We start from the raw sequence: 14,658 nt of genomic DNA on the forward strand, positions 1-14,658 counted from the left end.
ACATGCTTGTAGAGTTTGATCATAATCGGAGCAGGTTTGGATTGGTAATGCAGATTTTTCAAGTCTCTTGGTGCTTAAGAGGCCATGGAAAATCCGGGCCTTTCCCATACCATTGTACCCAAACATGCTCCGATGGGGACCAAACTTTGCAAGCATGTGGGGGGACCCACCCCCACATGCTTGCAAAGTTTGGTCATGATCGGAGCATGTTTGGATAGTGTGGATTTTTCAAGTCTCTTGGTGCTTAAGAGGCCATGGAAAATCCGGGCCATCCCCATAACATCGTACCCAAACATGCTCCGATGGGAACCAAACTTTGCAAGCATGGGGGAGGGGCCAACCCCCCCATGTTTGCGAAGTTTGGTCACAATCGAAGCATGTTTGGATTGGTAATTAGCGGCCAGTGTGGATTTTTCAAGTCTCTTGGTGCTTAAGAGGCCATGGAAAATCCGGGCCATCCCCATACCATCGTACCCAAACATGCTCCGATGGGGAATAAACTTTCCAAGCATGTGGGGGGGACCCACCCCCACATGCTTGCAGAGTTTGTTCATGATCAGATCATGTTTGGATTGGTAATTAGCGGCCAGTGCGGATTTTTCAAGTCTCTTGGTGCTTAAGAGGCCATGGAAAATCCGGGCCTTTCCCATACCATCGTACCCAAACATGCTCCGATGGGGACTAAACTTTGCAAGCATGTGGGAGGGGGCCACCCCCACATGTTTGGAAAGTTTGGTCACAATCGGAGTATGTTTGGATTGGTAATTAGCGGCCAGTGTGGATTTTTCAAGTCTCTTGGTGCTTAAGAGGCCATGAAAAATCCGGGCCATCCCCATACCATCGTACCCAAACATGCTCCGATGGGGACCAAACTTTGCAAGCATGTGGGGGGGACCCACCCCCACATGCTTATTGCAGAGTTTGGTCACAATCGGAGAATGTTTTGATTGGTAAATAGCGGCCAGTGCGGATTTTTCAAGTCTCTTGGTGCTTAAGAGGCCATGGAAAATCCGGGCCTTCCCGATACCATCGTACCCAAACATGCTCCGATGGGGACCAAACTTTGCAAGCATGTGGGGGGGACCCACCCCCACATGCTTACAAAGTTTGGTCATGATCGGAGCATTTTTGCATTGGTAATTAGCGGCCAGTGTGGATTTTTCAAGTCTCTTGGTGCTTAAGAGGCCATGGAAAATCCGGCCATCCCCACACCATCGTACCCAAACATGCTCTCATGAGGATCAAACTTTGCAAGCATGTGGGAGGGGCCAACCCCCACATGCTTGCAAAGATTGGTCACAATCGGAGCATGTTTGGATTGGTAATTAGCGGCCAGTGCAGATTTTTCAAGTCTCTTGGTGCTTAAGAGGCGATGGAAAATCGAGGCCTTCCCTATACCATCGTACCCAAACATGCTCCGATGGGGACCAAACTTTGCAAGCATGTGGGGGGGACCCACCCCCACAAGCTTGCAAAGTTTGGTCACAATCGGAGCATGTTTGGATTGGTGATTAGCGGCGAGTGCGGATTTTTCAAGTCTCTTGGTGCTTAAGAGGCCATGGAAAATCCGGGCCTTCCCCACACCATCGTACGCAAACATGCTCGGATGGGGACCAAACTTTGCAAGCATGTGGGGGGGGACCCACCCCCACATGCTTGTAGAGTTTGGTCACAATCGGAGCATGTTTGGATTGGTAATTAGCGGCCAGTGTGGATTTTTCAAGTCTTTTGGTGCTTAAGAGGCCACCTTCACAAGCTTGCAAAGTTTGGTCACAATCGGAGCATGTTTGGATTGGTGATTAGCGGCCAGTGCGGATTTTTAAAGTCTCTTGGTGCTTAAGAGGCCATGGAAAATCCGGGCCTTCCCCATACCATCGTACCCAAGCATGCTCCGATGGGGACCAAACTTTGCAAGCATGTGGGAGGAGACCCATCCCACATGCTTGTAGAGTTTGGTCACAATCGGAGAATGTTTGGATTGGTAATTAGCAGCCAGTGTTGTTTTCTCAAGTCTCTTGGTCCTTAAGAGGCCATGGAAAATCCGGGCCTTCCCCATACCATCATACCCAAAAATGCTCCGATGGGGACCAAACTTTGCAAGCATGTGGGGGGGACCCACATGCTTGAAAGCATGTGGGGACCCACCCCCACATGCTTGCAAAGTTTGGTCACAATCGGAGCATGTTTGGATTGGTAATTAGCGGCCAGTGTGGATTTTTCAAGTCTCTTGGTGCTTAAGAGGCCATGGAAAATCTGGGCCTTCCCCATACCATCGTACCCAAACATGCTCCGATAGGGACCAAACTTTGCAAGCATGTGGGGGGGACCCACTTCCACATGCTTACAAAGTTTAGTCATGATCGGAGCATTTTTGCATTGGTAATTAGCATTTGTTACCATATTATAGTAGTGATGTGTGAGAACACACTTAGGACCGCCGGGGCACTTTTTCCCTTACTAGGAGGTTTTTTCCCCCGTGCATTGTATATACGCCCATTATCTTCTAGGGCTTGTAATCTTTCATTTTGGCACTCATAATACACTACTGTGTTGTGCTCAAGCTTCCTCATCTTCTTGAAGTTGTGTGTGCATTCCTGCAACCCTAATTCCAACAATTGGTATCAGAGCAGGCTTCCTCCTCCCGGGCAGCATCACCGGCACCTGCCGCTTCATCTCCTCCGATTGCAACGAGGTTTCACGAGCGTCTGCAGGTTAGTATATGCCGTGGGAGAGCCCGTAGGGCTTGGTCGTTTCAGAATTTTGATCTGAAGTCATTTCGCCCTCCGTTTTTGCATTCCAAGTACTGCGCAGGCAAAATCGTCCTACTGTGCAGATTTTCTGTCAAGATTAAAATCTGCAGGACAGGTGCCCATTCGTCTGTTTTGGGCTGTGCTATATAGCACAGGTCGATTTTATACAGGTTTACCTCTTGCAGACAGCATTTACATCTAGTAGTACAGTCATTGGCCATGGCTGACAACAATGATGTATTCCGCATGTTGGCTGCTGAGGATAAGTTGGATGGCACCAACTATCCATTGTGGGCATATATGATGCGACATGTATTGGTAGCAAAGGGGTTATGGAATATTGTGCAGGGTATTGATGCACGTCCTATTGTGGCTGGGAATGCTGCAAACACATCAGAAACAGGTACTGTTGATGATGGTGCAGGCACAAGTGCTGTAGCAGCTGTTCGAGAACCACCACTTTCAGCAGAGCAGATTCGTTGGGATGGTAGAGATGCGCAGGCTCATGCCTTGATTGCGCTGTCTGTCAAACGTACCATTATCCCACATATTCGCTCCTGCAGGACTTCTAAGGATGCGTGGGATGTACTTGCCACATTGTATCAGGCAAGAAATGAGGCTCGTGTTGCTTATCTCCGAAAACAGTTGGAGAATGAGCATATGAACGAAGGTGATTCTATGGATAGCTTTTTGACAAAGATCAAGGATTTCAAAGAGCAGCTCATTTCTGCAGATGAAATCCTGTCAGACAGTTCACTTGTGCAGACTGTTTTGAATGGTCTACCAGATTCTTATCAGGGTTTTGCTTCCACTCTTCGCTTGATGATGAAAGGCAATCCCAATGCCTTATCATTTGAGGAGTTAGTTTCTGTTTTGCTGCAAGAAGACCAGTCAAGGCAAAACAGGAATAATATGCGTGTCGCAGATCAAGCTTTCGTTGCTAGTCAGAGAAGCGGGAAAGGTAAAGCTGGCTTTTCTTCTAGTAAGCAGAAATCTGCAAATGCTGCGCAACCAAAGAAGGAAGACAAAGATGAGAAGAAGGGTGACAAACAGAAGACATTTTGCAAGTACTGTAAGGGAAATGATCATGTCATCAAAGCGTGTCCTAAGCTGGCTGCGAAAGAGGCTAAGAAGAAAGAGGCTGGTATGGCTGTTGCAGATGCCTCTCCTTCTAACAATGAATCTGCTAATGTTGTGCTAGATACAGAATGGGCATTCAATGCGCAGTGCAGTTATGACCCATCTTTGCATGACACATGTATGTCTGCAGTAGATTCAGATGTATGGTACTTTGACAGTGGTGCCACTAAGCATATCACCTCGCAGCGCAGTTTATTCACTTTCCTTGAGTCTGCTCCCACAGGGAATACTGTCACTTGTGCCAATAACTCCTCTTATCCCGTTAAAGGAGTTGGACAGATTGTGCTGAATGTTGCAAATGGCAACACCTTTACACTTTTTGATGCATTGTATGTGCCAGGGATCAAAAAGAATCTGCTGTCAGTCTCCGCATTTGCCAAAACAGGTTTGGTTGTAAAATTTGTGGATGACAGATGTACTGTTCATGATCTCTCTTGTGGTGACATCATTGTAGCATCTGGTTCACTATGTCGAGGGCTGTATAAGCTCAATATGGATGGCAAATGTGTAGAGGATTCAGCATGTGCTATTATGGATACGCAGGCTATTTCAGATGCAAAACTGTGGCATGCACGTTTTGGTCATCTGAATTTTGCAAGTTTGCTGCGCCTGCAGAAATCTGAAATGGTGTCTTCTTTGCCTAAGCTTGAGGCACCTGTCAAGCATGTTTGTGAGGGCTGCATATTGGGTAAAATGCAGCGTGCTTCCTTTCCCAAAGATGGATCAGTGAGAGCTGAACGCAGATTGCAGCTTGTTCACAGTGATGTTTGTGGTCCCATGCAAACTCCATCATTTGGAAACTACCTTTACTTCGTGACTTTCATTGATGATTTTACCAGGCATGCATGGGTATATCCTTTGAAGGCAAAGTCCGAAGTGTTTTTGTGCTTCAAACAGTTTTTGGTTATGGCTGAAAATGTGTCAGAAAGTAAGATGGGCACCCTCCGTTCAGATCGAGGGGGGGAGTATATGTCTTCAGAATTTAATGCATTTCTGGCTGAGCGTGGGATAAAACACCAATGTACAGTGCCGTATACACCACAGCAAAATGGTGTGGCTGAGAGAAAAAACAGGTCTCTCATGGAAATGGCAAGATGTATGGTTAAGAGTCAAAGTCTACCACATGGTTTTTGGCTTGAGGCTGTCATGTGTGCCACTTATGTACTAAACAGGTGTCCCACCAAAGCATTACAGGTTGTCACTCCATATGAGGCTTGGCATGGCCGCAAGCCATCTGTTGGCCATTTACGTGTTTTTGGTTGCCTGGCATATGCATTAGTGCCTGTGCAACATCGCAGAAAATTGGATGACAAAGCTGTCAAATGTATTTTTGTTGGATATAGTGCTGAGAGCAAAGGCTATCGTTTGTATCATCCACAGACAAAGCGCATTTTGGTTAGCCGTGATGTTGTATTTGTGGAAGATGCAGTTCAGCCCTTGGTTTCATGTACTAAGGAGACAGATATCAGCTCACGTGATGTCTATGATACATTGTTGCCTCTTTTCAGTGGTGCACAGTCAAGTGCAATACCTCATGAGGCAGTTTTTCAGCCTATGCAGGTTTTAAATGATGGCACAGATCAGCCTATATCTGATGCAGATGTGCATGATGCACTTGAGGATGAGAGACAAGAGATTGAGGGCTCTAGGAATATGCCTAGATGGCTGGTACAGACTTTGCGTGACAGCAAGTTGGATGCCCCTTTGTCTAGTCGCACTCGTTCTGGCTCTCATGGTGCCTCTTATGCGTCAGATTGTTATGCATTGGCTGTTTCTAGTATGTGCGATGAAAGTGAGCCTGTTTCATTTGATGAGGCACAAAGTTCAGAAAATTGGATGGCTGCTATGCAAGCAGAATACGATGCTATTATGAAGAATGGTACATGGTCTTTATGTGACTTGCCCCCTGGCAAGAAGGCCATTGGCACTAAGTGGGTATACAAATTGAAGCGTAAGCCTGATGGCACAGTGGATCGCCATAAGGCTAGGCTTGTTGCAAAAGGTTATGCTCAAGAGAAGGGCATTGATTTTGATGAGACTTTTGCTCCCACATGTCGTATGACCACTGTTCGTAGCATCTGTGCATTAGCAGCTCATAATGGTTGGAATGTACATCAGCTGGACATAAAGACTGCGTTCTTAAATGGAGATTTGCATGAGGAGGTGTATGTATCGCAGCCTCGTGGTTTTGTTCAAAGAGGGCAGGAAAACAAAGTGTGCAGGTTAAAAAAGGCTTTATATGGTTTAAAGCAAGCTCCACGAGCTTGGTATGAAAAAATACATGCATATTTGACTGCACATGGGTTTCAGAATAGTCCAACAGAAAGCACTTTGTATGTTAAACGTGTGGATGGTGTACATCTAATCATTGCTCTCTATGTCGATGACATGCTGCTCACAGGACCAAATAAGAGTCATATTGCTGATTTTAAGGCTGATTTGAATGCCTCTTTTGAGATGTCAGATTTGGGGCATTTGCATCATTATTTGGGGATACAATTTAAGCAGTGTGATGGAGGTATTGCTTTGTGTCAGACAAAGTATATTGAAACATTGTTGCGGAGATTTGGCCTTGAAGACTGCAAGCCTATTGCTACTCCAATGGAGACAGGTTTGAAGTTGAGTCTTCATGATGCTGGAGATCACTTTGATGTCACACTCTATCAGACAGCTGTTGGTTGCCTCATTTATGTATGCATTACGAGGCCAGACATTCAGTTTGCAGTCTCACAGGTGAGCAGATTTATGCATAGCCCAGGCATTAAGCATTGGCAGGCAGTGAAGCGTATCTTTCGCTATTTGAGTGGTACTCGGCATCTTGGGTTGTTTTATCCCAAGGGGGGATCATTGCCGCCAGATTTACATGCTTTTTCAGATTCTGACTGGGCTGGTTGTTATGACACACGCGTGTCCACGAGTGGTTTTTGCTTCATGCTTGGAAGCTCATGCATATCATGGTTGAGCAAGAAGCAGCCTACTGTGGCCACTTCTAGTTGTGAAGCTGAGTACAGGGCAGCTTTCACAGCTACGGTTGAGTGTGTGTGGCTCAGACGCCTTATGGCTGATTTGGGTGTTGGGCAGCCATCTGCCACCACCATCTTCACTGACAGTCAGAGCGCATTGGCAGTTGCGCGGAACCCAGTGTTCCATGCTCGTACGAAGCACATTGAGGTGCACTACCATTATGTCAGGGAGAGACTCTCTGCAGGAGAGATCAGTTTGGCTTATGTGCCAACACAGGATAACCTTGCAGACCTTTTCACAAAGGCTCTGCCTCGTGAGAAGTTTGAAGCTTTTCGCAAAGCTTTGGGCTTACTCCCTTTTGTGGATTCGTCCACATAGCTAGACACTTCCCTATACATGAGTGCTAGCTCTTGTTCACCGCATCACTCCAGGGGGGATTTGTTACCATATTATAGTAGTGATGTGTGAGAACACACTTAGGACCGCCGGGGCACTTTTTCCCTTACTAGGAGGTTTTTTCCCCCGTGCATTGTATATACGCCCATTATCTTCTAGGGCTTGTAATCTTTCATTTTGGCACTCATAATACACTACTGTGTTGTGCTCAAGCTTCCTCATCTTCTTGAAGTTGTGTGTGCATTCCTGCAACCCTAATTCCAACAATTAGCGGCCAGTGTGGATTTTTCAAGTCTCTTGGTGCTTAAGAGGCCATGGAAAATCCGGCCATCCCCACACCATCGTACCCAAACATGCTCTGATGGGGATCAAACTTTGCAAGCATGTGGGAGGGGCCAACCCCCACATGCTTGCAAAGATTGGTCACAATCGGAGCATGTTTGGATTGGTAATTAGTGGCCAGTGCAGATTTTTCAAGTCTCTTGGTGCTTAAGAGGCGATGGAAAATCGAGGCCTTCCCTATACCATCGTACCCAAACATGCTCCGATGGGGACCAAACTTTGCAAGCATGTGGGGGGGACCCACCCCCACAAGCTTGCAAAGTTTGGTCACAATCGGAGCATGTTTGGATTGGTGATTAGCGGCGAGTGCGGATTTTTCAAGTCTCTTGGTGCTTAAGAGGCAATGGAAAATCCGGGCCTTCCCCACACCATCGTACGCAAACATGCTCGGATGGGGACCAAACTTTGCAAGCATGTGGGGGGGGACCCACCCCCACATGCTTGTAGAGTTTGGTCACAATCGGAGCATGTTTGGATTGGTAATTAGCGGCCAGTGTGGATTTTTCAAGTCTTTTGGTGCTTAAGAGGCCACCTTCACAAGCTTGCAAAGTTTGGTCACAATCGGAGCATGTTTGGATTGGTGATTAGTGGCCAGTGCGGATTTTTAAAGTCTCTTGGTGCTTAAGAGGCCATGGAAAATCCGGGCCTTCCCCATACCATCGTACCCAAGCATGCTTCGATGGGGACCAAACTTTGCAATCATGTGGGAGGAGACCCATCCCACATGCTTGTAGAGTTTGGTCACAATCGGAGAATGTTTGGATTGGTAATTAGCAGCCAGTGTTGTTTTCTCAAGTCTCTTGGTCCTTAAGAGGCCATGGAAAATCCGGGCCTTCCCCATACCATCATACCCAAAAATGCTCCAATGGGGACCAAACTTTGCAAGCATGTGGGGACCCACCCCCACATGCTTGCAAAGTTTGGTCACAATCGGAGCATGTTTGGATTGGTAATTAGCGGCCAGTGTGGATTTTTCAAGTCTCTTGGTGCTTAAGAGGCCATGGAAAATCTGGGCCTTCCCCATACCATCGTACCCAAACATGCTCCGATGGGAACAAAACTTTGCAGGCATGTGGGGGGGGCCAACCCTCACAGGCTTGCAGAGTTTGGTTACAATCGGAGTATGTTTGGATTGGTAATTAGCGGCCAGTGTGGATTTTTCAAGTCTCTTGGTGCTTAAGAGGCCATGGAAAATCCGGGCCTTCCCCATACCATCGTACCCAAACATGCTCCAATGGGGAGAACCACACTTTGCAAGCATGTGGGGGGGAGCCCACCCCCACATGCTTGCAGAGTTTGGTCACAATCGGAGCATGTTTGGATTGGTAATTAGCGACCAGTGTGGATTTTTCAAGTCTCTTGGTGCTTATGAGGCCATGGAAAATCCGGGCCTTCCCCATACCATTGTACCCAAACATGCTCCGATGGGAACCAAACTTTGCAAGCATGTGGGAGGGACCCACCCCCACAGGCTTGCAAAGTCTGGTCACAATTGGAGCATGTTTGGATTGGTAATTAGCAGCCAGTGTGGAATTTTCAAGTATCTTGGTGCTTAAGAGGCCATGGAAAATTCGGGCCTTCCCCATATTATCGTACCCAAACATGCTCCGATGGGAACCAAACTTTGCAAGCATGTGGGGGGGACCCACTCCCACAGGCTTGGAAAGTTTGGTCATAATCGCAGCATGCTTGGATTGGTAATTAGCGGCCAGTGTGGATTTTTCAAGTCTCTTGGTGCTTGAGGCCATGGAAAATCCGGGCCTTCCCCATACCATCGTACCCAAACATGCTCCGATTGTGACCAAACTTTGCAAGCGTGTGGGGGGGACCCACCCCCACAAGCTTGCAGCGTTTGGTCATAATCGGAGTATGTTTGGATTGGTAATTATCGGCCAGTGTGAATTTTTTAAGTCTCTTGGTGCTTAAGAGGCCATGGAAAATCCCGGCTTTCCCAATACCATCGTACCCAAACATGCTCCGATGATGGGGACCAAACTTTGTAAACATGTGGGGGGGACCCACCCCCACATGCTTGCAAAGTTTGGTCACAATTGGAGCATGTTTGGATTGGTAATTAGCGGCCAGTGTGGATTTTTCAAGTCTCTTGGTGCTTAAGAGGCCATGGAAAGTCCGGGCCTTCCCTATACCATCGTACCCAAACATGCTCCGATGGGGACTAAACTTTGCAAGCATGTGGGAGGGGGCCACCCCCACATGTTTGGAAAGTTTGGTCACAATCGGAGCATGTTTGGATTGGTAATTAGCGGCCAGTGTGGATTTTTCAAGTCTCTTGGTGCTTAAGAGGCCATGGAAAATCCGGGCCATCCCCATACCATCGTACCCAAACATGCTCCGATGGGGACCAAACTTTGCAAGCATGTGGGGGGGACCCACCCCCACATGCTTTTTGTAGAGTTTGGTCACAATCGGAGCATGTTTGGATTGGTAAGTGCGGATTTTTCAAGTCTCTTGGTGCTGAAGAGGCCATGGAAAATCCGGGCCTTCCCCATACCATCGTACCCAAACATACTCCGATGGGGACCAAAGTTTGCAAACATGTGGGGGGGACCCACATGTTTGCAAAGTGGGGGGGACCCACTTTGTAAGCATGTGGGGGGACCCACCCCCACATGCTTACAAAGTTTGGTCATGATCAGAGCATGTTTGGATTGGTAATTAGCGCGGCCAGTGTGGATTTTTCAAGTCTCTTGGTGCTTAAGAGGCCATGGAAAATCCGGGCCATCCCCACACCATCGTACCCAAACATGCTCTGATGGGGATCAAACTTTGCAAGCATGTGGGAGGGGCCAACGCCCACATGCTTGCAAAGTTTGGTCACAATCAGAGCATGTTTGAATTGGTAATTAGCGGCCAGTGTAAATTCTTCAAGTTTCTTGGTGCTCAAGAGGCCATGGAAAATCGAGGCCTTCCCCATAGCATCGTACCCAAACATGCTCCGATGGGGACCAAACTTTGCAAGCATGTGGGGGGGATCCATCCCCACAAGCTTGCAAAGTTTGGTCACAATCGGAGCATGTTTGGATTGGTGATTAGCGGCGAGTGCGGATTTTTCAAGTCTCTTGGTGCTTAAGAGGCCATGGAAAATCCGGGCCTTCCCCACACCATCGTACGCAAACATGCTCGGATGGGGACCAAACTTTGCAAGCATGTGGGGGGGGACCCACCCCCACATGCTTGTAGAGTTTGGTCACAATCGGAGCATGTTTGGATTGGTAATTAGCGGCCAGTGTGGATTTTTCAAGTCTTTTGGTGCTTAAGAGGCCACCTTCACAAGCTTGCAAAGTTTGGTCACAATCGGAGCATGTTTGGATTGGTGATTAGCGGCCAGTGCGGATTTTTAAAGTCTCTTGGTGCTTAAGAGGCCATGGAAAATCCGGGCCTTCCCCATACCATCGTACCCAAGCATGCTCCGATGGGGACCAAACTTTGCAATCATGTGGGAGGAGACCCATCCCACATGCTTGTAGAGTTTGATCACAATCGGAGAATGTTTGGATTGGTAATTAGCAGCCAGTGTTGTTTTCTCAAGTCTCTTGGTCCTTAAGAGGCCATGGAAAATCCGGGCCTTCCCCATACCATCATACCCAAAAATGCTCCGATGGGGAAAAAACTTTGCAAGCATGTGGGGGGGACCCACATGCTTGCAAGCATGTGGGGACCCACCCCCACATGCTTGCAAAGTTTGGTCACAATCGGAGCATGTTTGGATTGGTAATTAGCGGCCAGTGTGGATTTTTCAAGTCTCTTGGTGCTTAAGAGGCCATGGAAAATCTGGGCCTTCCCCATACCATCGTACCCAAACATGCTCCGATGGGAACAAAACTTTACAGGCATGTGGGGGGGGCCAATCCTCACACGCTTGCAGAGTTTGGTCACAATCGGAGTATGTTTGGATTGGTAATTAGCGGCCAGTGTGGATTTTTCAAGTCTCTTGGTGCTTAAGAGGCCATGGAAAATCCGGGCCTTCCCCATACCATCGTACCCAAACATGCTCCAATGGGGAGAACCACACTTTGCAAGCATGTGGGGGGGAGCCCACCCCCACATGCTTGCAGAGTTTGGTCACAATCGGAGCATGTTTGGATTGGTAATTAGCGACCAGTGTGGATTTTTCAAGTCTCTTGGTGCTTATGAGGCCATGGAAAATCTGGGCCTTCCCCATACCATTATACCCAAACATGCTCCGATGGGAACCAAACTTTGCAAGCATGTGGGAGGGACCCACCCCCACAGGCTTGCAAAGTCTGGTCACAATTGGAGCATGTTTGGATTGGTAATTAGCAGCCAGTGTGGAATTTTCAAGTATCTTGGTGCTTAAGAGGCCATGGAAAATTCGGGCCTTCCCCATATTATCGTACCCAAACATGCTCCGATGGGGGAACCAAACTTTGCAAGCATGTGGGGGGGACCCACTCCCACAGGCTTGGAAAGTTTGGTCATAATCGCAGCATGCTTGGATTGGTAATTAGCGGCCAGTGTGGATTTTTCAAGTCTCTTGGTGCTTGAGGCCATGGAAAATCCGGGCCTTCCCCATACCATCGTACCCAAACATGCTCCGATTGTGACCAAACTTTGCAAGCGTGTGGGGGGGACCCACCCCCACAAGCTTGCAGCGTTTGGTCATAATCGGAGCATGTTTGGATTGGTAATTAGCGGCCAGTGTGAATTTTTTAAGTCTCTTGGTGCTTAAGAGGCCATGGAAAATCCCGGCTTTCCCAATACCATCGTACCCAAACATGCTCCGATGATGGGGACCAAACTTTGTAAACATGTGGGGGGGACCCACCCCCACATGCTTGCAAAGTTTGGTCACAATTGGAGCATGTTTGGATTGGTAATTAGCGGCCAGTGTGGATTTTTCAAGTCTCTTGGTGCTTAAGAGGCCATGGAAAGTCCGGGTCTTCCCTATACCATCGTACCCAAACATGCTCCGATGGGGACTAAACTTTGCAAGCATGTGGGAGGGGGCCACCCCCACATGTTTGGAAAGTTTGGTCACAATCGGAGCATGTTTGGATTGGTAATTAGCGGCCAGTGTGGATTTTTCAAGTCTCTTGTTGCTTAAGAGGCCATGGAAAATCCGGGCCATCCCCATACCATCGTACCCAAACATGCTCCGATGGGGACCAAACTTTGCAAGCATGTGGGGGGGGACCCACCCCCACATGCTTTTTGTAGAGTTTGGTCACAATCGGAGCATGTTTGGATTGGTAAGTGCGAATTTTTCAAGTCTCTTGGTGCTGAAGAGGCCATGGAAAATCCGGGCCTTCCCCATACCATCGTACCCAAACATGCTCCGATGGGGACCAAACTTTGCAAACATGTGGAGGGGACCCACATGTTTGCAAAGTGGGGGGGACCCACTTTGTAAGCATGTGGGGGGACCCACCCCCACATGCTTACAAAGTTTGGTCATGATTAGAGCATGTTTGGATTGGTAATTAGCGCGGCCAGTGTGGATTTTTCAAGTCTCTTGGTGCTTAAGAGGCCATGGAAAATCCGGGCCATCCCCACACCATCGTACCCAAACATGCTCTGATGGGGATCAAACTTTGCAAGCATGTGGGAGGGGCCAACCCCCACATGCTTGCAAAGTTTGGTCACAATCGGAGCATGTTTGAATTGGTAATTAGCGGCCAGTGTAAATTCTTCAAGTTTCTTGGTGCTCAAGAGGCCATGGAAAATCGAGGCCTTCCCCATAGCATCGTACCCAAACATGCTCCGATGGGGACCAAACTTTGCAAGCATGTGGGGGGGACCCATCCCCACAAGCTTGCAAAGTTTGGTCACAATCGGAGCATGTTTGGATTGGTGATTAGCGGCCAGTGCGGATTTTTGAAGTCTCTTGGTGCTTAAGAGGCCACGGAAAATCCGGGCCTTCCCCACACCATCGTACGCAAACATGCTCCGATGGGACAAAACTTTGCAAGCATGTGGGGGGGGGACCCACCCCCACATGCTTGTAGAGTTTGATCATAATCGGAGCAGGTTTGGATTGGTAATTAGTGGCCAATGCAGATTTTTCAAGTCTCTTGGTGCTTAAGAGGCCATGGAAAATCCGGGCCTTTCCCATACCATTGTACCCAAACATGCTCCGATGGGGACCAAACTTTGCAAGCATGTGGGGGGACCCACTTCCACATGCTTACAAAGTTTGGTCATGATCGGAGCATGTTTAGATTGCTAATTAGCGGCTAGTGTGGATTTTTCAAGTCTCTTGGTGCTTAAGAGGCCATGGAAAATCCGGGCCATCCCCATAACATCGTACCCAAACATGCTCCGATGGGAACCAAACTTTGCAAGCATGGGGGAGGGGCCAACCCCCACATGTTTGCGAAGTTTGGTCACAATCGAAGCATGTTTGGATTGGTAATTAGCGGTCAGTGTGGATTTCTCAAGTCTCTTGGTGCTTGAGAGGCCATGGAAAATCCGGGCCATCCCCATACCATCGTACCCAAACATGCTCCGATGGGGAATAAACTTTGCAAGCATGTGGGGGGGACCCACCCCCACATGCTTGCAGAGTTTGTTCATGATCAGAGCATGTTTGGATTGGTAATTAGCGGCCAGTGCGGATTTTTCAAGTCTCTTGGTGCTTAAGAGGCCATGGAAAATCCGGGCCATCCCCACACCATCGTACCCAAACATGCTCTGATGGGGATCAAACTTTGCAAGCATGTGGGAGGGGCCAACCCCCACATGCTTGCAAAGATTGGTCACAATCGAAGCATGTTTGGATTGGTAATTAGCGGCCAGTGCAGATTTTTCAAGTCTCTTGGTGCTTAAGAGGCCATGGAAAATCGAGGCCTTCCCTATACCATCGTACCCAAACATGCTCCGATGGGGACCAAACTTTGCAAGCATGTGGGGGGGGGGGGACCCACCCCCACATGCTTATTGCAGAGTTTGGTCACAATCGGAGAATGTTTTGATTGGTAAGTAGTGGCCAGTGTGGGTTTTTCAAGTCTCTTGGTGCTTAAGAGGCCACCCCCACAAGCTTGCAAAGTGTGGTTCTCCCCATTGGAGCATGTTTGGGTACGATGGT

Source organism: Cibotium barometz, chromosome 27 (genome assembly GCF_041138505.1).
Source record: "Cibotium barometz isolate CiBa-2024 chromosome 27, ASM4113850v1, whole genome shotgun sequence".
NCBI classification, from domain to species: domain Eukaryota; kingdom Viridiplantae; phylum Streptophyta; class Polypodiopsida; order Cyatheales; family Cibotiaceae; genus Cibotium; species Cibotium barometz.